The sequence below is a fragment of the Chiloscyllium punctatum genome, chromosome 41, assembly GCF_047496795.1.
Source record: "Chiloscyllium punctatum isolate Juve2018m chromosome 41, sChiPun1.3, whole genome shotgun sequence".
In the NCBI taxonomy this organism is placed as follows: Eukaryota; Metazoa; Chordata; class Chondrichthyes; order Orectolobiformes; family Hemiscylliidae; genus Chiloscyllium; species Chiloscyllium punctatum.
Window position 1 is genome coordinate 53317344 of NC_092779.1, and position 20098 is coordinate 53337441.

General features: G+C 42.3%; 1 long non-coding RNA gene across 1 annotated transcript; it reads right to left on the minus strand.

Moving 5' to 3' along the window:
* Window positions 1-8744: 8744 nt before the first annotated feature.
* Window positions 8745-19888, minus strand: LOC140465072 (uncharacterized). The gene is made up of 3 exons (XR_011955088.1): window positions 19787-19888; window positions 16572-16884; window positions 8745-9128 (listed from the first exon to the last, which is right to left on the minus strand). It is a non-coding gene; the product is annotated as an uncharacterized lncRNA (long non-coding RNA).
* Between the last annotated feature and the right edge of the window lie 210 nt (window positions 19889-20098).

The following is a 20098-nucleotide window of genomic DNA, read 5'->3' on the forward strand; positions in this document are numbered from 1 at the left end:
ATGCTATTTAGGATTAAACTTCAGATTCAGTATAGAATTTTAAAACTGCTCATCAAACCTGGAATATTAAACAGGATGAAATATAAAGTCAGTCACATGTAAAATTAGCTTATTTCAACTACAAAGAATATCACTGTGCTCTTACATTAGAGTCTGCTGTTGAGAGTTGTTGAGAGCTGAATATTGGGTTTAATTTGTGCTTTTGTAAATTTAAGACGATGGCAGTGAAAAAAAAAACAAGCAGCAATTTGCATTTGTATAGCAAATGGCCCCAGGACTATCCAAAATGCCTTATGGACAATGAACCATTTTTGAAATGTAGTTACTCATGAATTGTAATGAACATGCAGTCAATTTACACAGAGACAAATGCAACAAACAGTAATGTGTTGTTTTCATAAAGGATCAACTTCCTCACTGCCCATCAGATAGTTCCATGGGGTCATTTACAAAAAGAGAGGGAAACATTGCAAATGTTCGCTCTCAAAGCTGGCACCCTTAACGGTGAAGCACTTCCTTAATCTAACAAGGGACTTTCATTCTGGTTTATGTTCTCTGGAGTGTGTCCAGGACTTTCTGAATCAGTGGTGAGAGTGTGACCAGTTTATACACTTTTGCAGCATATGTATGACATCCAGAGGACTGGTTCTGGCTAAATCATCCTTAGGTCACCAATGATTGGATTACTGCCCTCAACTCTGAATCTAGGCAACCAGATTATGATTCCTCATTGGGTTATTCAGCAACACTTCAGTAAACCACTCAGAATTATTTACACTGAAAAACTTTAAACACAATACTCATTTAAATAGAACAACAAACAACTCTGCTGTTTCTCCATCAAAAGAAATATTGAGACAGAGATCCTAACCACCACAAGGTCAGCGTAGATATACTGGACTGAATAGCCTCCTTTGATGCTGTAATACTTCTGTGATTCAGCAATTGATCCAGGGAAAACTAATCCTAAATTCTGTAAATAGACATGATGGAGAGTCTTCTCTCGTGGGGATTGTTACAGATCATTGGAGTAGCATGCTGGGAAATCAATCCCTCTCTTCCTGGATTCATTAGAAAAGGTAAGTATTTTATAAAACACACAGAGTTCCTCAATTTACCTGACCAGTTTGATAAAGGGTGCAAACCAGTTTCTGTTCTGAACAAGAATCACTATTTGCTATAAGTAATTAGACTGTACCTACAGGTAACCAGTTATAAGCCATTGGTCTATAATACTAGTAATGAAAACTCCAGTCCCATATAAACTTCCCCTTGCACGTATGCAAATAGACAGGGTTAAGTAGGTTATGAATCATGGGGAAAGACTGGAAAGACAGTTCAGTAGTTTTTGTTCCCAGGCACCATTGTTGAGATGATATTTCTGACTGTCCTGCATATACTTCAGTCATCTTTTTCGAGATACCTCCACTGGTTGGTGAGAAATAGTAGATGGTTAGTACACTTACAAAAAAAAGTCTCTGAATATCAGTTAGTTGCACAGGTTACAACTATAACTGTTGGAGGAAAATTAAACTGGTTTTCTTCAGAATTATGGTGAGTGTTTTACTGCAGAGAACAGAGACACTGCTGGGGAAGCACTGAACATCTATCTCTGTACCATGTGCCCAGCTGCAAGCTGTTCTGTTGCCTGAGAACTAATCACACAATGACCTGCAATTCACCTTTAATTACTGCTTGTTCAAACAATTATTGGCATAATGAGAGTAATGACTGTCAGGCTATTTACTTTTAACACTGTAGCCAATCTTCCAAACTCTGACTTTTTGTTTTACAGTTCTGACCCATTTCAGTCCACAGCACTTTAAACAAATAAAATACAGAATAAGAAGACATGGCCCTTACAGGATTGAGATAGAATGTAGCAAAGTCTGAGGACCACTATTGTTGCAGCCTCCTTACTAGCTTTACTTTTATTCATGTGGGCGTCACTGGCTGGCCAGCATTGATAGCCCATCCCTATTTGTCCTTGAGAAGGTGGTGAGCTGTCTTCTCAAATCGCTGCAGTCCACTTGCTGTGGGTTCACCCATAATGCCGGTCGGGAGGGAATTCCAGGATTTTGACCCAATGACTGCCAAGGAACGGCAGTAAGACCAAACCGTTTCTTGATTCAGATTAATTAGATGTGGGAGGACAGGGCACAATTCCTTATATTTGACACTAAATTTAGAAGCACTTTGAAATATCATGTGAAGAGAATTGAGGGCAAAGCAGGCTGGTGGAATGTGACATTTGAACATAGAAAAATTTGAGTTGTAGTTAGAAAAGGAGGAGGAGCAATATAAGTAAAAGGGTAGAATTTTAGATAGGGTGCAGGAACAAAATTATCTAATGGTATATATGCACAAAGTGGCAGGACAGGTTGAGAAAGTGGTTTAAAAGCTTTCTGGTTTCTGAATTTTCATAATAGAGGCATAGAGTACAAAACAAAGTAGTTGAAGATCCACCTTTACAAAGCCTTGATATGTCCTCAGTGGAAGTATACCATTCAACTCTGGGTACCACATTTTCAGAAGAATGTGAAGGTTTTACAGGTCCTGCAGAAACGATTTACAAGAACAGTTCTGAGGAATTGGGTTTCAGGGATTCCAGATGTGTGGATAGAAGGTGATGTTATTTAAAAAGAGCAAGTTGAGAGGAGATTTGATACAAATTTGATAGAGTTGCTCAAAATCAAGGGTTCCAAACAGAGGAAAACTGGTCACTTGGATGGAAGGATTGAGAACCAGAGGATACCTATATATAAGGTAAACAGCAAAAGAATCAAAAGCAGCAAGAGGAAAATAGAATGAGTGGCTGGAATCTGAAATACTCTGCCAGGTGCTAGAGACCAACTCAATCATGCCTTTCCAAAGAGAACTGCATAAGCACCTGAAAAGGACACATTTCCAGGTGACCAGGGAGTGGACTGGCAAGTTGCACTCACTGAATTGTTCGTGTCAGTATTCTATGATTCTAGGGTTCATTTGGAATTATAGGCAATAGACAATAGACAATAGGTGCAGGAGTAGGCCATTCTGCGCTTCAAGCCTGCACCACCATTCATTATGATCATGGCTGATCATCGTCAATCAGTATCCTGTTCCTGCCTTATCTCCATAACCCTTGATTCCACTATCCTTGAGAGCTCTATCCAACTCTTTCTTAAACGAATCCAGAGACTGGGCCTCCACTGCCTTCTAGGGCAGAGCATTCCACACAGCCACCACTCTCTGAGTGAAGAAGTTTCTCCTCATCTCTGTCCTAAATGGCCTACCCCTTATTTTTAAGCTATGTCCTCTGGTTCAGGACTCACCCATCAGGGGAAACATGTTTCCTGCCTCCAGAGTGTCCAATCCTTTAATAATCTTATACGTTTCAATCAATTCCCCTCTCAGTCTTCAAAACTCAAGGATATACAAGCCCAGTCGCTCCAATCTTTCAACATAAGATAGTCCTGCCATTCCAGGAATTGACCTCGTGAACCTGCGTTACATTCCCTCAATAACCAGAATGTCTTTCCTCAAACTTGGAGACCAGAACTGCACACAATATTCCAGGTGCAGTCTCACCAGGGCCCTGTACAGCTGCAAATCATTTGGACATAAAGCTATGGTGAGGAAAGGATAATGGAAAAGAAGTTAAAAATCACACAATACCAGTTATAGTCCAACAAGTTTAATTGGAAGCAATAGCTTTCGGAGCGCTGCTCCTTCATCTGGTGGCTGACACCGGAAGGAGTGGTGTTCCGAAAGCTAGTGCTTCCAATTAAACCTGTTGGACTATAACCTGGTGTTGTGCGATTTTTAACTTTGTACACCTCAGACAACACCAGCATCTCCAAATAATGGAATGGAAGAGCTTGTTCCACATATATGTACAATATTGATACTGTAAGGTGGATTAAAGTATATGAAGTTGAGTCAAAGAATAGAATTGGGTAGGGTTTATTCTGTCTGTTTTAGTCACATGGAGTATATGGTAGTTAACCGTTTACTTAATTTGTGGATATCACTTTACGGACATGATTTGACCCTTATGTGATAATGTAAAATAACTGACAGTGAATAATGGTCAAACCATTTAACAAAGAAACATAGAGTCATAGAAAATAGAAGTAGACCATTCTGCTCAAAGAATCGGATCTGCCATTTCACACGATCCTGGTTGATTTTCTATCTCAGTGCCAAACTTCCACTCCTTGACACCTTTAGCCTCCAGTAATCTTTCAATTTCTTTTTTAGATATATTCAGCTGAGGGTGAGGATGGCAGGCACTGTGAAAATAGATGGCCTTGCCACTTGTGGAGTGCTCTGAGAGAAGATTTCTTCAAGGGGGGGAGGGTTCCTGTCTGTGGCTCCACCTCAGGCTGACTGCTAATTGGCATCACTGAGTGCCCTTATGAGGAAGGGGCACCTAGAGTCAGGTCAAGGTCCCTGTCCCCCTTTCGCCTTGGCCTCTACAGCCTTATATAGTGGAAAATTCCACAGGTACACTACCCTTTGATTGAAAAAAGAACCTCTCCTCGTATTAATCCTAAATGGCCCACTGCACACTGAGACCGTGTCCCTTTTCCTGGAGCCATGCCAAGAGGAGACATTATCCAGTCTGTCCAGCCCTGACAGATTTTACATGTTTCAATGAAATCCCCTCTCCGGTGAATACTAGGTGACATGACCTAGTCTCTTGTCTCACAACAATCTTGCCATCTTAGGAAACAGTCTTGTGGAGACAGATTCAAACTCTCCTGATTGAAGTCCATAGAAAAATAAACTAAGAGAGATGTAAATATTGGCTTTCAATTCGCTATCACCCATTTTACATTATTACATAAGGACAAGATGACCTCGAGGGAGTGTGGGAGATACATTGGGATTTACACAATCTCTAAAAGCCATTAAAGTGAAAAGCAACTTAAGATTAAATGAGAAGAGTGAGAGGGAAATAGTCAGAGTTTTATCATCACCCTTCCCCTTTGTATAAGGTGAACTGAGGTTCACATAACTGTGAGGCTGAGCATGGGATAAGAGCAGACAAAGAGGGAATAGTGCTAATTTGTTGCAGCCACCAAGTGTAAGATGAGCTCATGTTGTCATGGTCTACCAATCATTTTGGATGGGTAATGTGCTGCGATAATTGTAAATACCAAAAGCTTACATAATTTAAATAGTTCATGGAAGTTAGGTCAAATGCAAAATAAGTTGAAAGTTTCAAAATTAGTAGAGGCAGATTTACTTCAACAGTTTCCTCATTTCCCCTTCCCCCACCTCACCCTAGTTCGAAACTTCCAGCTCAGCACTGTCCCCAGGACTTGTCCAGACTTGTCCGACCTGCCTATCCCCTTTTCCACCTATCCACTCCACCCTCCTCTCCCTGACCTATCACCTTCATCCCCTCCCGAACTCACCTATTGTACTCTATGCTACTTTCTCCCCACCCCCACCCTCTTCAAGCTTATCTCTCCACGCTGCAGGCTCTCTGCCTTTATTCCCAATGAAGGGCTTTTGCCCGAAACGTCGATTTTGAAGCTCCTTGGATGCTGCCTGAACTGCTGTGCTCTTCCAGAACCACTAATCCAAAATCTGGTTTCCAGCATCTGCAGCCATTGTTTTTACCCTGACTAAAGGCTAGTTAAATTTTCTATGAAAGAGGGTGAGGTAGAATGATTGGTATGAGAGAATCCAGGATATGAAGTGATTTGAAAAGTGTTTTGATTTAGAATTTATACTTGATTACATCAAAAAGATGAATGCTTTGTTTGAGAGGTAGAAAAGGTTTGGAGGGATGTGGGCCAGGAGCAGGCAAGTGAACTAGCTTACTTTGGGATTATGTTTGATATGGACTGGTTGGACCAAAGGGTCTGTTTCTGTGTTGGAAGACTCTATGACTCCATGAAAGATAACAATGACATCGAACATACAGCACAGCAACAAGCAGTTCAACTCAACAGGTCTATCCTATTTCGGAGTAGATTATGGCAGATGCTAGAATCTGTACTGAGAACAACCAATGCTGGAGAACACAGTGAATCAGGCAGCGTCCAGTTTAGAGACACACACCTGGTCCATTGACCTCCAGAGTGTATGTCTGCTGTCATAGTGCTCTCTCAGAGTCAGCTCTGATGAAGAGACATCCAGATGTGGAACATTGGCTTATTCTCTCTCCTTGGATGCTGCCTGACCCACTATGATCTCACACATTTATTGTTTTCAGGTCTATCCTATTGTTAAAGCTGTATACTGGCCATTTCACACAATGTTTAATTTCACTGCATCAGCATGCCCCCTGTTTCTTTCTCCTTTATGCCATTCTTTCATATCTCCTTAAAGGTATCTGTGTTATTTGCATCAATCCCTCCTTGTGGTAGGGAATTCCATATTCTCAGAACACTTTGCATAAAGCAGTTTCTCCTGAACCTACATAAGATTTACGAAGGATTATTTCCTATTATCCACACCACTGAAAACAATGTCGGTGCACCTACCCTATCAAATATTGTGTTAGCATTAAGTCTAAGAGGTAAATCTTCAGTTAAAAGAGAAAACCTTTTTGGTTTTTTTGCAAGCTCAATAATGTGCTAGCCTCTACCATGATGTCATCAGCATGTGGCATGAGAGAAAATGCTTTTAATTTCTGCCCATTCCAAAGAGAGAAAAGATCATCTGAAATGGCACTAACAGTGAAGCTACAAACTTTACCAAAAATAAAGGGATGGGGGAATAAAAAAGATGAGCAGAAAGAAGGAAGCAGAGACCAACTTAACTTGCAGTCAACAGTTAGGAAAAATGGAACCATAGCAAAAGACAGACAGACAGTGCCCAATGAAAATGCTGTACAGGCTTCAAAGGGGCTGTGTCAAGAGGAAATGCTCTGACTGGCCAAAAATGACAAAGTATTTCCTGTTCATGCGACCTCACATTTAGCATCAGTCAGCATTTCACCTAGCCCATGGAAAATGATGAAAGCAGAATGAACAGCAGGAATAATATTGTTGCGGTGACAATGATTTTTATTGAAATAGCAACAGGACATTTATCAACATGGACTGATGTGTACCGTCAGTAAACATGGGTTTGGTTTTTTCCTTCTAGATTTCTGATTTGTGTGCTACCTTCACGGAATTTAACTCTTTAAAAGGTGAATGCCAAGATACATTGCAAAAAAAAGGCACTTATACAGTGCCTTTCACAGCTTGGGGTGTTCAATATTATATGCAACTCCCTGTGCAGTGCTCCAAAACTGGTCTCACCAGTGCTCAGTATAAATGTATCATAAGCACCCCCCCCCCACTTTGTATTCAATTCCCCTCTATCAGTCTATTGTAAAAGAAAATAGTGGTTTCTAAATGGTGGACAAGATTTGGGAAGCCATTAGGTGAATTACTCATTGTAGGGAGTCCAAGCTTTTGACCTGCTCTTGTAGGTACACAATAGTGGTCTGAATGGTTACCGATACCAGCCCAGGGGCGTGGAGAGAGCCAATCAACCACTCAGGGTGGTGACAGTCAGGATACGTGCCATGTAAGGTGTGAGGTGCTGAATGTGGGGCAACCTCTTAACTTTTTTTTGTGGGTGGTAAGTTGTTTTCCTCCTAGAATGAGGATTAAACGAGATAAAAGTGGTTGGAATGCTGTTACTTTTGGTGCAGGTGAGGAGATGAGTGAGTAGACAGAACACAGGGCATGCAGGGTTAGTGGTGTCAGGGGTTGGAGTGGGGAACAGTGAGTGCAGGAAGATATTACAAGCAATAGTGAGAAGTGAACAGTAGAGTCTTGGTGCGAGGTGGGTACTGTAACAGAGTAAGCATTAGAGTGAAGATGATGCCACTTGTACCGATGGAGTGCTGAATGTCATTGAACTTCATTGTGCATTTCTGTGTGTTCCTCCAAATGTCTGACACTCCAATGACTCAGCTGGCAACCTTGGACCAGGCTGGCATGGTCTGGTGTCATGGCCTCTGCCACTGGTAACGGGGGAAAAGGCCAGTCTACCTGTGTGACTCTCACTTGAATAGTGGGGCATCAAGTTCTTGCTGTTACTGGGAAAAATGTCAGGAACTGTGCAGGGACAGCTATGGGCTATCTTTCCTTTGGTTGGAGTCATACCTGGCACAATGTAAAATGATTGTGGGGGTGGAAGTCAGTCACCTCAGCTCCTGGGCATGTCTGCAGGAGTTCCTCAGGGTAGTGTCCTAAGACAACCATCTTCAGCTGCTCCATCACTGAACTTCCTCTATCATAAGGGGAAGTTTGCTGATGTCTCCTTAATATTCAGCAACATTTATTGATTCCTCAGATATTGAAGCAGTCCTTGTCCAAATGCAGCAAGGCTTGGACATTATCAGGCTTGAGATGACAGGTGGTAAGTGAATTCTGGATTAGTGGTGCTGGAAGAGCACAGCAGTTCATGGTGGCATCCAAGAACCAGCGAAATCGATGTTTCAGGCAAAATTTGTTCGACACAAGGGTCAGGCAATGGCCATCTCCAACAACAGAGAACTTGACCATTGTCCCTTGACAATCACTGAATCTCCCACAACCAACATCCATTGGCCATAAACCACTAGCCATATAAATTGTGTACCTACAAGAGCAGGTCAAAAGTTTGGACTCCCTACAATGAGTAACTCACCTCATGACTTCCCAAATCTTGTCCACCACTTAGGAACCACAAGCCAGGAGTGTGATGGAAAGTCTCCACTTTACTGGATGAGTGTTGCTACAGGAACATCAAAAAACTTGACACCATTCAGAAAAATGCAAACCACTTTATTGGAACCGCATCCACAAATGTTCATCTCTTCACCCCTCATACAGTGTGTATCATCAGCAAGGTTCCCTAGACAGCCCTTTCTGAAGCCCATGATTACTTCCATCTACATGGACTAGGGCAGCAGGTAAATGGAAACATTTCCACATTTCCCACCAAACGATACATCATCCACACTTGGATGTGCATTGTTATTCCTTCAGTGCTGCTGGGTTAAAATCCCAGAATTCTCCCTCTATCTGCGTCCTGGGTGCACCTACACCAAATGGATTGAAGCTGTTGAAGAAGGCAGTTCACCAGGACCTTCTGAAGGGCAACCAGGAATGGGCAATGAGTACTGCCCTGCCAGCCACACTCACAACCTATGAGTGAATAAAAAAATCTATAGTTATCCCAGAGTGTATGACTGTCTAGAAATATCTACCCCAGAGTTGTCGAGGCTAGATCAATGAAAGTAGGTAGATAGAGATTTAAAATAACAGGGAATTGAGGGCATTAATGAGTTGGCACAAAAGAAGAGTTGAGGCCTGGTCCATATTAGCCATGATTTTGTTGTATGGCCAGACAGGCCTCAGGCAACAAATGGCCTGGATATTAAAAGCAAATTACTGCGGATGCTGGAATCTGAAACCGAAAGAGAAAATGCTGGAAAATCTCAGCAGGTCTGGCAGCATCTGTAAGGAGAGAAAAGAGCTGACATTTCGAGTCTAACTGACCCTTTGTCAAGGCTTTGACAAAAGGTCAGTTAGACTTGAAACATCAAGTCTTTGATCTCAGAATAAATAAACCTTTTTCAAATGTGAGATTTAATAGAAGAGTTTGGCATCCAGGAAAATCCATAGGTGATTTTGTTAATGATTTATGTAGGTCAGTGAAAAAATATGCCTAATGTGATTTACACAACTCAACACAATATAATACAGCAGAGGAACAGGCCATTTAGCCCACCAAGCCTGCACCAATCCCTCATCCTTATTTAGACCCACTATTTATTGCTCATGCATGGTTTCTATCAATCTGTTCTCCTCCCATTCATGTGTCGAGGAAGATAACCCCTTAACCATCGCTAAAGCACTGCCACCTCCACTTGCAGTGTACTCCAGGCACCCACAAACTTCTGTGTGAAAAACTTGCCCACACTTCTCCCCTAAATATTCCTCCTCTCACCTTGAACTTTTGCCCTCTTGTAGTTGACCTTTCCACCCTGGGGAAAAAGCCTTTGCCTAACCACCCTATCTATGCCTCTCACAACTTTGGAGACCCCCATCAGGTCATCCCTCAACCTCGGCAGCAGAAAACATTTGGCATTTGGAATACCCTTGCCAACTTTTATGCATGCGCCATCGAGAGCATTCTGTCTGGATGTATCACTACCTGGTATGGCAATTGTACCATTCAAGATCAGAGATGGTTACAGAGAGTGGTGAACTCAGCCCGGACAATCACAAAGACCAACCTCCCATCTATAGAATCTACCTACCAGGCCCGCCGTCAAGGAAAGGCCGCCAGTATTCTCAAAGATCCATCCCACCCTGGCAATGTTTTTCTACAACCTCTACCATCGGGGAGAAGGTACAGAAGCCTGAACACATGCACCAGCTGGTTTCGCAACAGTTTCTACCCTACTGTTGTTAGAATACTGAATGGACTCACAAGCTGTTAGCATTCACCTGTATCTGAGTTTTTGTTTTGCTGCTGTTTACCTGTTATTTACTTATCAATGCTATTTAACTCTGTGATCTGCCTGTATTGCTCACAAGGCAAAGCTTTTCATTGTATCTTGGTACATGTGACAATAAATTCAATTCCATTCAATGTAATTCAATTCAATTCCAGTGAAAACACAGTGAGTTAATCCAAACTATCCTCATAACTAAAATCCTCCAGACCAGGCAACATCCTTGTAAACCTTTTCTGAACCCTCTCCAAAGCATTCACATCTTTCTGGTTCTGTGGTGACCAGATTTGCATGCAATTATCCAAATGTAGCTGAACAAAAGTTTGTATAGCTTTAATATAACTTGCCAACTTTTATATTCGATACCCTGGCCAATGAAGGCAGGTGTTCTGTATGCCTTCTTAACCACCTGTGTTGTCACTTTCAGGGATCTGTAGATCTGTATACCCAGATCCCTCTGTATCCCATTCCCATTCCCATTCCTGATGAAGGGCTTTTGCCCGAAACGTCGATTTCGCTGCACCTTGGATGCTGCCTGAACTGCTGTGTTCTTCCAGCACCACTAATCCAGAATCTGGTTTCCAGTATCTGCAGTCATTGTTTTTCCCTCTGTATGCCAATGCTGCTAAATGTTCTGCCATTTACTGTATAATTTGCACCTGAATTTGATCTTCTAAAATGTATCATCTCACATTTATCTGGATTATATACAAACAACAAAGGTCTTAGCACTGACCCATGTGGAACACCACTAGCTTAGCTTAGATTTCCCACAATATGGAAACAGGCTATTTGGCCCAACAAGTCCACTCCTATCCTCTGAAGAGAAACCCATTCCTCTACACTATATTTACCCCTGACTAATACACCTAACTATGGGGAATTTAGCATGGCCAATTCACCTGACCTGCACATCTTTGGACTGTGGAAGGAAACCAGAACACCTGGAGGAAACCCCCACAGACACAGGGAAAACATGCAAACTCCACACACACATCTACCCAATGCAGGAATCGAACCCAGGTCCCTGGCATTGTGAGGCAGCCGTGCTAGCCACTGAGCCACCTTGTCAACAAGTTACCAATCTCCATTCTGAAAAGCACCCTTTCACCACTCTTTGTTTTCAATGACCAAGCCAGCTCCGTATCTATCTAGTCAGCTCACCCTGGATCCCATGAGACTCTACTTTTCATATCAGCCTGCCATGAATTACCTTATTAAGTGCCTTACTAAAGTCCATGTAAACAATATCCATTGCCCTTCTCTCATCAGTCATTCTTGTCACTTTTACAAAAAAGTCGATGAGTGTGATGCTGGAAAAGCAGAATAATCCACAAAAGAAAACAATCAAGTTTGTGAGACGTGACCTTCCCACACAACCTCATGCTGCCTATCACTAACAAGTCCATTTGCTTCCAAATGTGAATCTTCTCCGACAGCTTGCCCATCACTGATGTCAGGCTCACTGGCCTGTATTTACCTGGATTATCTCTGTCTCCCTTCTTATACAGAGGAACAACATTGGCCATTCTCCAGTCCTCTGGAACCTTGCCTGAGGCCAAAGAGGATGCAAAGATATCTGTTAAGGCCCAGCTATTCCTCCCTTGCCTTGAACAGTATCCTGGGATAGATCTCATCTGGCCCTGGGAACTTGTCTACTTTAATGCATTTCAAGACACCCAAAACTTCCTCCTCCATTATGCTAATCTACCTGAGAGTATTCACACCCCTTTCTTAACCTTAACATTAAAGTCAGAGTTCATAAGTGCCAGCTGATAAGATGTTGTTAGATTTATTACAGTCAAAGGGTGATTTAACTTGAGAGGAAGCCATAGAAATGCTGAGTGAATCTGAAGTCAAGAAGCAGCAAAGAACAGTCCTAAGAGTAGGCCCTCAATTTTATCACAGGAGATTAGCAAAATCCATTCATTTCTTAAGGGACAAAACCACACAAGGCACTCATGAAAAAAACAATATAGCAAATAGAACAAAGATGAGACACTAAAGATTCTTGTCAGCACTGTGAAGCCAAAGCCACACCAGCACTGACAATACCTAACTATTAAAAAGGAATGGCTGATCTGTACCATATACTGGATTAGTGGTGCTGGAAGAGCACAGCAGTTCAGGCAGCATCCAACGAGCAGCGAAATCGATGTTTCGGACAAAAGCCCTTCATCAGGAATAAAGGCAGTGAGCCTGAAGCATGGAGAGATAAGCTAGAGGATGGTGGGGGTGGGGAGAGAGTAGCATAGAGTACAATAGGTGAGTGGGGGAGGGGATGAAGGTGATAGGTCAAGGAGGAGAGGGTGGAGTGGATAGGTGGAAAAGAAGATAGGCAGGTCGGACAAGTCCGGACAAGTCAAGGAGACAGTGCTGAGCTGGAAGTTTGAAACTAGGATGAGGTGGGGGAAGGGGAAATGAGGAAGCTGTTGAAGTCCACACTGATGCCCTGGGGATTGAAGTGTTCCGAGGCGGAAGATGAGGCGTTCTTCCTCCAGGCGTCTGGTGGTGAGGGAGCGGCAGTGAAGGAGGCCCAGGACCTCCATGTCCTCGGCAGAGTGGGAGGGGGAGTTGAAATGTTGGGCCACGGGGCGGTTTGGTTGATTGGTGCGGGTGTCCCAGAGATGTTCCCTAAAGCGCTCTGCTAGGAGGCGCCCAGTCTCCCCAATATAGAGGAGACCACATCGGGAGCAACGGATACAATAAATGATATTAGTGGATGTGCAGGTAAAACTTTGATGGATGTGGAAGGCTCCTTTAGGGCCTTGGATAGAGATGAGGGTGGATGTGTGCGCACAGGTTTTACAGTTCCTGCGGTGGCAGGGGAAAGTGCCAGAATGGGAGGGTGGGTCATAGGGGGGTGTGGACCTGACCAGGTAGTCACGGAGGGAACAGTCTTTGCGGAAGGCGGAAAGGGGTGGGGAGGGAAATATATCCCTGGTGGTGGGGTCTTTTTGGAGGTGGCGGAAATGTCGGCAGATGATAGGCCACTTTGCCAAAATGTGCTGAAGTCGGGCACATTCACAGTAAAACACAAAGTCATATAGATACACATACAGATGTTAATGAGGTTGAACAGACTACAAGAGAAGAAAAGCCTCATGCTCTTAGGGCAAATTAATGATCCCGGTCTAATCTTTTGGCAAGAAGATATTTTTGTCAATGGTTATTTCCTTAATTTTAAGCATGATATGGGGTGACTCCCTATAATCAGGTCGTGAACAATAGTCAAAAGCACATTGTCTATACCAACAGCAGTGAAATTACATTAGAGTCACAGAGTCATAGAGATGTACAGCATGGAAACAGACCCCTTGGTTCAACCTGTCCATACTGACCAGATATCCCAACCCAATCTAGTCCCACCTGCCAGCACCCGGCCCATATCCCTCCAAACCCTTCCTATTCATAGACCTATTCAATTGTTTCCGTTAGGCGAGGAGACTAGGACCCGTGCACACAGCCTTAGAATTAGTGGGGGTAAATTCAGAACAGAAATGCGGAGACATTTCTTCAGCCACAGAGGGGTGGGCCTATGGAATTCATTGCCGCGGAGTGCAGTGGAGGCCAGGACGCTAAATGTCTTCAAGGCCGAGATTGATAAGTTCTTGCTGTCACAAGGAATTAAGGGCTACGGGGAGAATGCGGGTAAGTGGTGTTGAAATGCCCATCAACGATGATTGAATGGCGGAGTGGACTCGATGGGCCGAATGGCCTTATTTCCATTCCTATGTCTTATGGTCTTATACCCATCCAAATGCCTCTTAAATGTTGCAATTGTACCAGCCTCCATCACTTCCTCTAGCAGGCTATTCCATATACGTACCACCCTCTGTGTGAAAAAGTTGCCCCTTAGGTCTCATTTATATCTTTCCCGTCTCACCCTAAACCTATTCCCACTAGTTCTGGACTCCCCGATCTCAGGGAAAAAACTTTGTCTATTTATCCTATCTATGCCCCTCATAATTTTGTAAACCTCTATAAGGTCACCCTTCAGCCTCCGACGCTCCAGGGAAAACAGCCCCAGCCTGTTCAGCCTCTCCCTGTAGCTCAGATCCTCCAACCCCTGACAACATCCTTATAAGTCTTTTCTGAACCCTTTCAAGTTTCACAACATCCTTCCGATAAGAAGGAGACCAGAACTGCATGCAATATTCCAACAGTGGCCTAACCAAAGTCCTGTACAGCTGCAATATGACCTCCCAGCTCCTGTACTCAGTACTCTGACCAGTAAAGGAAAGCATACCCAACGCCTTCTTCACTATCCTATCTACCTACGACTCCACTTTCAAGGAGCTATGAACCTGCACTCCAAGGTCTCTTTGTTCAGCAACACTCACTGGGACCTTACGATTAAGATTACTTTACAGTGTGGAAACAGGCCCTTCAGCCCAACAAGTCCACACCGATCCGCCGAAGCACAACCCACCCATACCCAACGAGCAGCGAAATCGACGTTTCGGGCAAAAGCCCTTCATCAGGAATAAAGGCAGTGAGCCTGAAGCGTGGAGAGATAAGCTAGAGGAGGGTGGGGGTGGGGAGAGACCCCCACCCTCCTCTAGCTTATCTCTCCACGCTTCAGGCTCACTGCCTTTATTCCTGATGAAGGGCTTTTGCCCGAAACATCGATTTCGCTGCTCGTTGGATGCTGCCTGAACTGCTGTGCTCTTCCAGCACCACTAATCCAGTATTTCGAAAGATCTTACCTAATACTGTCAAAATTGTTCAAGAGGTATAATTAATAATTAAAAATATGTTCCAAGAAGCTCTCTAATATAAGAGGCATCTGATCATGGTAATTTATCCTTCACGATCAGGAATTCACACTCTTCGGCATGAATATGTGCCTTAGCCTCAATCTTCTGTAAATTATGGACTAAGTCAAATTAGTTAAAGTCAAAAAGCAATTGGTTATCGTGTCAAAGATTAGCCAAACCAGAAGTCCAGTGGTTTGGCCAGGAAAACATATTTAAAGTACCAGCAGCCATTCACAATTCGGGATGACTTACTGGTTATGATAAAAGAGCAGTTATTCCAGTCTAACTTTAGGAAAATGTCCTGGAAAGGATACAAAGGGAATGTAATTGGGCTTTGACAAGTGTAAAGCTAGAGCTTAGTCAGAGTGTGGTGATCTGGAATCTACAAGATGTTGAAGATAATTCAGTCCGTTATGAAACTTTTAACTAATTGGAGTTGCCAGAGATGTTTTCTACTGCTGTCAACACTGATGAGAGTCCAGACTTCAAGGATCAGCAAGCTAATGAACAACCATTTTGAACAACCATTAGCATCCATTAGTCAATGAGCAGTATACCTCACTTGAACACATTGAATCAACTTCAACTGAGGTAACTCAGATTGTACATAGCTCAGTGAGCAAATAATTGTACTGGACTGATGTCTGATGTTGGACGCTGAGGTAATATGGAGAGATAGGTTTAAATAAGATGTTTTACTTTACTCTGGCTAATTAGCAGCAAGTTATCAGCACTTTGCAGCCTTGTTTTTTTTAAACAACATGTGTTGACTATTTCATTCTGTTTAACGGTTTACACGTATCAGAGAGGAGACTTTCAGCTGCCTGGCTTAGATTTGAATCAAGGAGTCAGTGGTTAATAAGCAGTGGCAGTATAGTTTTACTTTCGATTTGTCAGGCTGGGTTTTCAGTGGATAGGATGGGTTTGAAATCCTCACAGAGAATTGAGGGTGAATCACAGGTCACTCTAACTCTTGGATCTTGTTAAAATACCATGGGCAAGTTGCATTCCCAGTTGCATACAACAGCAGACAGTACAACTCTCCCTTCCACATCAAATTTTTGGCATAATTCCTAGTTATATTTAAAGCTGGGATACAACTCTTAAAGCAAGATTGCATTTGTTTCCTGCCCTCAAACTGTCTTTAAAGTGGCAGAAACTATTGGAACAGTTTTGATTTGATTTATTGTTGATTTGATTTATTGCTGTCACATGTACCTAAGTTCAGTGACAAGTTTTGTTTTGTGAGCACTATAGGCAGATCATGGCAGCACAGGAGGTGCACAAAACAAGATCAACATTAGGTTTGACATTAGAGAGGTTCAGTCAGCAGTCTAATAACAGCAAGGAAAAAGCTGTCCTTGAACCTGTTGGTGTGCGTGTTCAAGCTTCTGTATCTTCTGCCTGACAGAAGAGGGTAAGGGGGGTCTTTGATGATGTTGGCAATCTTTCCGTGGCAATGAGAAATGTAAACGGAATCCACGGACAGGAGGTTGGCTTCCGTGATAGTCTAGCCTGTGCACACAACTGTCTGTAGGTTCTTACAGCCGTTTCTGGAAGGCAGAATGAGCGTAGATGCAGATCAAAGATTCTCTGATGCTCCCCAGACCTTCAACTCCCAGTCCATCTCCTGAGGTAAAAGATTGGCCAATTTTGTTTCCACATTTGGGGAGAGAAAATCTGGAAAACACAATAAAAATTAGTTCTCAATTTTCCAGTAGGGAATTTGGAAGATGCCTCTTTACTCAGAGAGTGAGTAAAATGTGAACCTCATGACCACAAGTGATTGAGGAGAAAATATAGATGTATTTAAAGGGAAGCTAGGTAACCACTTTAGAATAAAGAAGATAGATGGTTGCAGCAATTGCTATGACTGACAAAAACTAGAGTTTCAAGCGAAGAATAAATACTAAAAGGATCGAGTTGGGCTGAATGACTTGTTTCTGTTCTGTATTTTCAATGTCGTTCCATCTATGTATTTTTATTCATCTCAACTACTTCTGTGGTAGCAAATTCCTTACGTTTAGCAGACTGAATAAATCCTGGGATTACACCAACTTTCAATACATGGGCACACAAATGGAATTCTCTCAGGGAAAATATAACAGAGTTATAATTTTTGCCACCAATCTCTGTTATTCTAGTAACTTTAGATTAGATTCCCTATAGTGTGGAAACAGGCCCTTTGGCCCAAACAGTCCACACTGACCCTCCGAAGAGTAACCCACTCAGACCCACTTCCCTCTGACTAATTGACCTAACACTTTGGGCAATTTAGCGTGACCAATTCACCTGACCTGCACATCTTTGGACTGTGGGAGGAAACTGGAGCACCCAGAGGAAACCCGCGCAGACACGGGGAGAATGTGCAAACTCCACACAGGCAGTCACCCGAGGCTGGAATCGAACCTGGGACCCTGGTGCTGTGAGACAGCATTGCTAACCACTGAGGCACCGTGGGGAGGAAAAAAATAACAACTACCTGGAACATTTGTTTCTAAATGCTAGCTAGTTCAAACTATGGCAAGGAGTGTTTGAATCATTAAAAGGAGACGGAGCTTCATTCCTGAAATGATTTATCTCAAAATACAACTTGATGGATTGAAAGAATAACTCCAGCATTGCCTGAACTGCAGATAAGCTCAACACAATATTGCAGTTCCAGTTCTGTTCTGTTTGTCCCAAACCTTGTGTTAGAAACCACTGCCACCAATTATCAACCAGATTTTGGTTTTGCAAATGTGAATCTGAGAGAATCTCCCGAAAGATAAACTATAGTGTTATCTGAAAGCTCCTTGTGCTATTCCAAAATAATGAGAGGATCTGGGGACCAGGTTTTCCGCAGACTTTCATTGTCATTCCCCAGAGTTAGCCTCCAGCTTGATGTTGTTGAAACCCCCCACCCCCAGCTGCACTGAGAAAGGGATTAGCACTGAATGGGGTCAGTCAGATCTCCTTATCATGTGCAGGACAGCCTGGCGATCACACGTTAAAATAAACACCTAGATATTAGAAAATTCATTTAACCAAACTTCAATCCTTGGATCTTGACCTTTTGCTGCATTAAAGAGATCTTAGATCTTCAGTCAAAATGTCCTGGTGGCATTAGCACTGTGAAATATCATGGAATACTTCTTCTGGTTTGACAAAATTAAAAGCTTAATCCAGGTGGGAGTAGGCATCTATTGAGTGTGCATGAATATGTGTGAAAATGTCTGTCAACATGTGTGCGTTAATGCATATTTACATTTGCATTTGACATCCTGATGTTGTGAAAGGCACCACACAAAGCAAATCTTTCTTCTTTCTGTTTGCTTATCCTGTCACAATTCAGTAATTTTCTTCTTTAAAATTCAGAGCCAGTTGATGGGAAAGAAGGGAGATTAATTGTATTCATTCTATACGGGCTGCAATACTTCAGCCGACATATTCCAAACTAACAGTTTCCTTTAAATTTCAGTTACAAATTCTGGGCACTACACCAGACTATGCTGCTGAAGTAAATGGTACAGTTCTACAACTGTGAAATGTAGAGAGAAGCAATTGGTACCAGATCTTTGGTTTTACCCTCTGATCACAGCCATAGTCTGCACAGTCCAGAATCATTTCAGTAAAATAAAAGACTAAACCATTTTCAGACTCTTTGCCAAACTGAACGTTTATGTTTAAGTTTGGGCTCAGTGAAGATAAAGAAAACTGTGTAACTGCTTATTGCCAGAAACAGTTACTGCTGCTCCTTCAAAGTAAAATAACAATAGTCTTTTGTTTTATCCCATCAGAGTTATTGTCTACATTACCAATCAGAGCTACATAACAGTCAAAGCAAAGTGTTTGCCAGAGCAAACAAAATTAGGAGATTACAAGTTTTTTTTATCATTTAATCATAAACTACATAAAATAAACTCTCATAAAAAATGACATTTAGCTTACTTTCTTGGTCATCTGTTTCTAGAACATAGGCACAAAAAGTTACTGGCTCAGTCTTGAAGATTTGGTTTAAGCAGAAAAGGTAACATATTAATTGAAAGATAAGGAGATGGATCAAAGTAAATCTTTAAAGGGATTAAGATCTTGCATGACTTCAGGATATTCCTAAGTATTTTATAATCAATGAAATGCTCTTTGAAAAATGGCTGCTGTTGTAATTTAAGTGACACAATGAACAGTTTCGATACAATAGATTCCCACAACTTCAATCTGGTAAGGACCAGATAATCTGTTTTTATTTTTGTTTATTAAGGGACCAATATTGACCAAAGCTCTAGATAGGAATCAGCTTCAAAATAACGCCAATGGGTTGGATGACAATCCAACAGTGCAACTCTCTCCCAGCACCATGCTGAACTGTGCGTCCAACACTTTGTGTTCAAGTTTCTGCAGTGAGACTCAATCCCATGGTCTGCTCACTCACAAAGGCAAGAGGATGCAGTAACCTCAGCTATAAAGTACTTTTCCTGTACCTCAAGAATGATACTGGATATGTCAAACGGACATCTGACATTAGCTTTTGGTTTTTATCTGACATTAGCTGATTGCTCAGTTGTGCCAGTAACCTTTTCACAAGTTCTGTTCAGTGACTCACCTTGTAATTTCTGCTCAATTTTGTAATGCGTTATCCTTGTCTCAGTGCCAGCGATTGATTCAATCTGGATGCTGCTTAAAGATGGCTAGCTTCCCCTTGTTCTGTGAAGAGAGCAGATGGTACATTGAGAATAAATTAGCAGACTCATCTGTACAAGTATGAATTACCATGAGTTGCACCTGGACATAATTACATGTTCATGCAACATATTGTACAAATGACAGGATACGTGAATAATACTGAACATGGTTCTGCACCCACCTCCAACCTGTACAGACTAGAACTTTCAAAGCTTTTCCTCTCAAACAGCTG